Genomic DNA, 6,000 nt, shown 5'->3' with positions numbered 1-6,000 from the left:
GAAAGAAAGAAAGAAAGAAAGAAAGAAAGAAAGAAAGGAAGGAAGGAAGGAAGGAAGGAAGGAAGGAAGGAAGGAAGGAAGGAAGGAAGGAAGGAAGGAAGGAAGAAAGAAAGAAAGAGAAAAAAAAGAGATGGAAGGAAAGCAGAGATTCACTTATTCCTGAGAGTCTCCTTAAACTTAAGCCCCAAGTCCAAGTTCAGTACAACTAAAGGAGATTTCAAAGGGAGTAGGAAGACTGATGTTTTAAATTGCATCAGAGATAGAATTGTCCCTCCTAGGATCTTTTCTTACTCCTCCCATTCCTGTGATCTTCCTCTATGAAGTCTTAAAAAAAACACACTTCACCTTTCATCTTAGAAACTATGTATTCATTCCACAGAAGAACAGTAAAGGTTTGACTTGCCTAGGTTCACATAGTCAGGAAATGTCTAAGGGCACATTTGAATCCAGGACCTCCCATCTCTAGGCCTGGCTCTCAATACACTGGGCCACCTACCTCCCGCCTCCACCATATGAAGTCTTGTTATGTTATCTTAAAGAGAGGAGACAACTTTCACCAACCACTTAGAGTCTATACTCCAAACTACCTTGGCTCTCCCAATCTTGCTAAGATAAGCACTTCAATCATGGCTCAGCCACCAACCAATGAACACACATTTATTAAGTATCTACTGCTAAGTCCTGATTGGTATGAATAATGTTTCCTCTGAAGTGGCACATTGTTCAGCTTTCACTGCATATTTCCATTAGGCTGGAACCAATTATCACATTTTACATAATTATAACTTCAGATAGTGTGAATTTCAATACATAAAATCCTTCAGGGGATTCATTACTGGGACTAAGAGAAACCTGGCCATACTATGTTCCAAGCACTCTGGTAGCTCTATGGGCACAAAGTCATAGTGGTACGTGCCCTCCAAAAGCTTGCATTCTGTAGAGGGAGACATCATGTACATAAGTATATTTAGTCATGTTGTTCTCCTTTAATGTGTGTACTCTCTGCCTATGACCATTCAGACTGGTTTAAACCTGGATATGTCACTTACTAGCTATGTGATTCTGGGCAGGGCTCTCCTCTCTGGGCTTTCCTATTTGAATCTGCAAGATGAGAATGTGAAGGAGACAGCTGAGTGGCTCAGTGGATTGAGAGTCAGATCCAGATATGGGAGGTCCTGGGTTCAAATCTGGTCTCAGACACTTTCTACTTATGAGACCCTGGGCAAGTCACTTAACCCCCATTGCCTAGCCCTTACTATTGTTCTGCCTTAGAACCAATGCCCAGTGTTGATTCTAAAACAGAAGGTAAGGGTTAAAAAAAGATGAGAATGTTAAATTGTAAGGATGTTGAGATATCATACCTAAGATATATGACCAGTGAGCCACTCTTACTCTTAAGTCAGGGGCAGGATCTGCTCTCTTTCGATCCTGTGCCCAATGGCATCAAACTATAATAGGAGATTCACCAGTGCCTTTTAACTGATCAGATGAGTGAGCAACAAACAGTTCTCAGCTGTCCAAAACAAAGTATGATAGGTGGCAGGCATCTCTTTTTGTATCTGGGAAGCTCAGACTTACTCAAACTATCATACTAGTTAAACAAAAATCACGTTGAATGAATGAATGAATGAGGATGAATGAATACTTGGCAGGACACTGTAGAGGGGATTCCTACACCAACTTGAAATGGATTGTAGATCTGGGGTTTTTTACTTAGAATCCATGAACCAGACTTTTAAAAAAATTTTGAGAATCCTATTTCACCATTTTAGAGCCATTTTCCTTTGTAACCCTGTGTATTTAATTTTGTTCACTTAAAAACATTATTTTATGAAGGGAAACGATAAGCCTCAGCAGAAGCTGCTAGAAGAATCTAGGACACGAGAAAGCTCAAAAACATCTTTAAGACCTCTCAGGTCCCCTTTCCAATCCGATTTTGCGATCATGTGATGATGGAGAATGAGTCCTGTGTCTGAGCTAATGGTTCAAGACTCTTTTTTTTTTCTTACCAGAACAATTTGTTATTCAGGGGGAGAAATAAATCCATTTACATGGTCAAGAAACTCTTCTTTAATGTTGACATGTAGAGAATAGTTGTTTGGCTGAATTTTTTCACTCTGTCCATCTTTAGTGTGTGTGTCAACCCATCCTCAGAGCAGCCCAGATGAATGCAGGGTGAGGGAGAAAGCACTGAGGCCTAAAGCCAAAACCTAAAACTTTGTGGTTTATGAAGCAAAGTGGACTTACTATAAAGTGAAGTAGGTATCCACTTACACAATGTGATGCAAAGGATGACAGGAAGGAATCTCTGGCCCAATAGAAATGTTCCTTATAGATAACAAAATTCCCCTAGGAACACCTTTTCCCTTTTATCATACAATCCCAGATACAGAGTGGGAAGGGATCTTAAGATGTCTAAATCCAATCCTCTCATTTTACAAATGAGGAAACTAAGGCAAAAGGTTTTGTGACTTGCCCAAAATCATACATCTAGTTAAGTGTCTAAATGGGACTTTGAGCTGGGTTGAAATGGTTCAAGTCCAGAGCTCTGCCCATGACACCACAGTCTCTCAGTTCATAATTACCCTCTTTAGGTTCTGTGATTCCTCTTAGAAGGGGAAGTTCATTCAGTCCTAACCTTTTCCAAGATGATTGAGTTTATCAGAGACTTCCTCTCTCAACTGTCCAGGGCTGCCTGAGGATAGGGAGCTGGGAGTGACAGGGGAGGAAAGACCCTGAAAGGGAAGAGCACATGCAGAAACAGGAGGGAAGGGCACCAAAAACAGACTTGGACAAGGTCTCAACTTTCCTTTAGGCTGCTCCTGACTCTGACCTAGATAAAGGATCACTTTCCCTCAGAGTGCAGTTTGTTTTTGTATCTGCTCTGCTCCTTAGCCTCTTCCCTCCCTCTCTTCCTCTCCCCAAATATCCCAAAGTCTCCTGGGGGCATATTGGAGCCTGGGCTGCATTTTCCTTCACCTTCAGGAAATGCGACTTGGTTCAAGCCAGCAGTGCTAGGGAGATGGGGAAGGGAAGAGAGGTCTGGCCAGTCCCTGGCATAATTGCCCAGGGGTCTGGGCACAAGGGGGTCTCCATGTGATGAATTATTCACAGGACCAGCTCTAAGTGCAGAATTAATCCCTTTCCTTCCAGCTGGCGGCCTCACTAAATTATCCCTCCTAGTCATGTGGGGAAATGCTGCCCAATTCATTTCACTGATGATTGTTTTGATCTGGGACTTGTGATTTTAGCTCTCCATTCCCTCCTTTCCTCCCACAGCGCCTCCCCCCATTCCCCACCCCCACTGCAGGCACAGCCCTTCTCAGAGAGGAATCTCAAAGAAGGAAAAAAGATACCCAGGCTGGGGGTGGGGGGCTGCTAGGACAATGACACTAGAAGCAATTCCAGTCCCTTGGAAGGGAACTAATGAACCATACATTCATGCAAATATATACAGACACATAGATATTTATATATTTATGCACACAACCATGCATATGTGTCTCATACACATACACATGTATGCTCATACATTATACACATACTCAACAAATGCATATCCATAAACATTCATTCAAAAATAGACACACAAGTCTGCTCCCACTCACGTATGCATTTGTACACACATATGGAGAAATCACATAACCCGCATCTATTATCATACATACACAATTCACACCCACCAACATACACTCACTGACATGCTTTTTTGTACACGCAGAAATATTTACACCCTCATGCTCAGATACACAAACATGTGGTTATGTTCCTAATAAACACATTCAAATGCATACATACTGCAATAAACAAATGTACATGAATTCACATAAATACTTAAACATTCAAGTATTCACTAACCATTGTTAGATTTAAATTAATATATCCAAGTTCTTATTTTCCATCAAGTTCATTAATAATCACTTGAAATAGAAAAAGCAGATATGTAGAGATTTAAGCCTAATCTAACCTAATTCTGACCACATGGTCCTCCTCATGGTTGGCTAACTCAATGGTGCTCTGCTGCTGCCTTCAAGGGAATAGCGCCCAGTAGGGTCACATCCACACCATTCTATTCATGTTCATGGATGCAGCGCCCAGTGGACAAAATGGGATGAAGGGGGTCAGCAATCCAGGGGAAGGGGATGAAACTCCCTCTACACACCATACTCTTGGATGAATCAGATGGGCCCTAGGATTTCATAGGTTTTCAACATCATCACTGTGCTATGTACATTTCCAATATATGCAGATATACATGTACATTTAAACATATGTACATATTTTGGGACACTTGGTATATATACCCTTCAGGCCATTCTCTTGGTATATTAACTGGTTACAATATATTTGTTACTAGTATTCAATTTCCCCATTATTTTTGAGGTAACTTCCTTTGTTCAAGATGTTCTGTTTCCTGATGATTATAATGGAATATATGCTATTGGGACACTCTCTGGCTTGGGCTGAAATGAATTCTCTAAGGTCACACAATTAGTAAGTGTCAGAACCCAGACTTAGTCCTGGGCTACTGACTCCCAAAGAGTACAGTTGCTTGTTATTGTTTTCATTATGAAGTCTGGGTCTCTGTCTTGTCCTGGGGTCTATGCTTGCCATAGAAACCTTTTAGCCTAGGAAAGCTCAATGGTTGCTCCAGTCTTGAAGTAAGGACTATCCTCTCCCTTTTATCTTCAATCCCTAGGAGAGTATGACTGGGGTGAGCTAATTCTCATTCTATTCATAGAAATACCCTGGTCTTTTCCCCAAACTGTTTTCAAAGCACTCTCTAGAGAGTAGATGAGTAAAGAAAACTCTGCTGGCATTCTCTAATGTTAACTAGAGGAAGAATGAGGAGATAACTAAGGCATTTTATGATTTTTTTTCTAATTCATATCTAGCAGCTGCAGGCCAGTGCTCAAAATAGTTCCTTAAATATATACCAATCAGCTATTCCCACACTTGACATATATTCATTTCCTTAGACACAGGTCCAGCATATTGTAAGTGTCATTTTTCCTGAATGCAGAAAGAAAATCTGAAAGATCTTTGAAGGACTTCCCTTGCCAGGCTCTGAAATTCCACCCTAAGCCCCACTGTTAGATTCATAGCTTCCTAGGAATGGACTTTCATCAAGGATAAACTGCAGAAAAGATAGCAAGCTCTCCCTCCCTCCCTTCCTTCCCGCCCCCCTCTCTCTCCCTCCTTCTCTCTCACTCTCACTCTTTCTCTGACCCTCTCTGTCTCTCTCTTTTATCACTCTCACTGTCCAGACGCTGGGAGAGAAAGAGGATAGGCCAGTGAATTTTCACTCTCTCCCACCCTCTGTAGCACCAAGATATGGAAACTGATTCTAAAGCCAAGTTTGGGAATGGAGAGCAGGCTCAAACACAAATGAAATGCCAGATTCCTCTGAGGACAGCTTGAGTTCTAAGGGAGAAGGGAAAGTGAGTACACCTACAAGGAGTGATTTGAGGAATAGCAAGGAGGTCCCATCTCAGCCTGATTTCCCAAACTGTATTCTTTGTTTCCCCTAAAAAATCCTCATCTTCCTTTCATTAAAGTTTTTTCCATTGAAATTCGGCATTTTCCCCTACCCTAAATGCTTCCCTCATACTGCAACCACCTCTAAAAGGGGAAGAGTACAATCAGTTCTTCTCATTCTAACAGAAAGTAGTTTCTCCCTGAGTGTGATAAGGAACCTAGGATCCTAGTTAAGGACTATTGAGAGGGAGGAGAAATGAATGTGACATAATCAATAAGCATTTGTTCAAGACTTCCTATATGCTAGGCACCATCCTAGGTCCCAGAGATACATAGGGGAGGGGGAAAGTGAAAGTTCCTCTCTTCACAGAACTTATATTCTATTTGCAGAAAACAGAATGATCTAATCTCAGCACAAAAAGTGTGAGGGACATCGAAGACCATCCCACTCAATGCAGGAATCCTAGTCTAGGACTTTCCTAATGGAATCATCTGTTCTCTATTTCAAGAGCTCTAGTAAAG

The 6,000-nt window shown here is 41.5% G+C and overlaps 1 protein-coding gene across 1 annotated transcript in view; it reads left to right on the top strand.

The window, feature by feature from the left end:
- Positions 1–6,000, top strand: part of CCDC33 (coiled-coil domain containing 33) — a 181,312-nt gene that overhangs the window by 71,554 nt on the left and 103,758 nt on the right. The window lies entirely within an intron of this gene.

Source organism: Gracilinanus agilis, chromosome 2 (assembly GCF_016433145.1).
Source record: "Gracilinanus agilis isolate LMUSP501 chromosome 2, AgileGrace, whole genome shotgun sequence".
NCBI classification, from domain to species: Eukaryota; Metazoa; Chordata; class Mammalia; order Didelphimorphia; family Didelphidae; genus Gracilinanus; species Gracilinanus agilis.
Note: the sequence above shows the minus strand (reverse complement) of the source record. Positions and strands in the feature narration are given on the sequence as shown.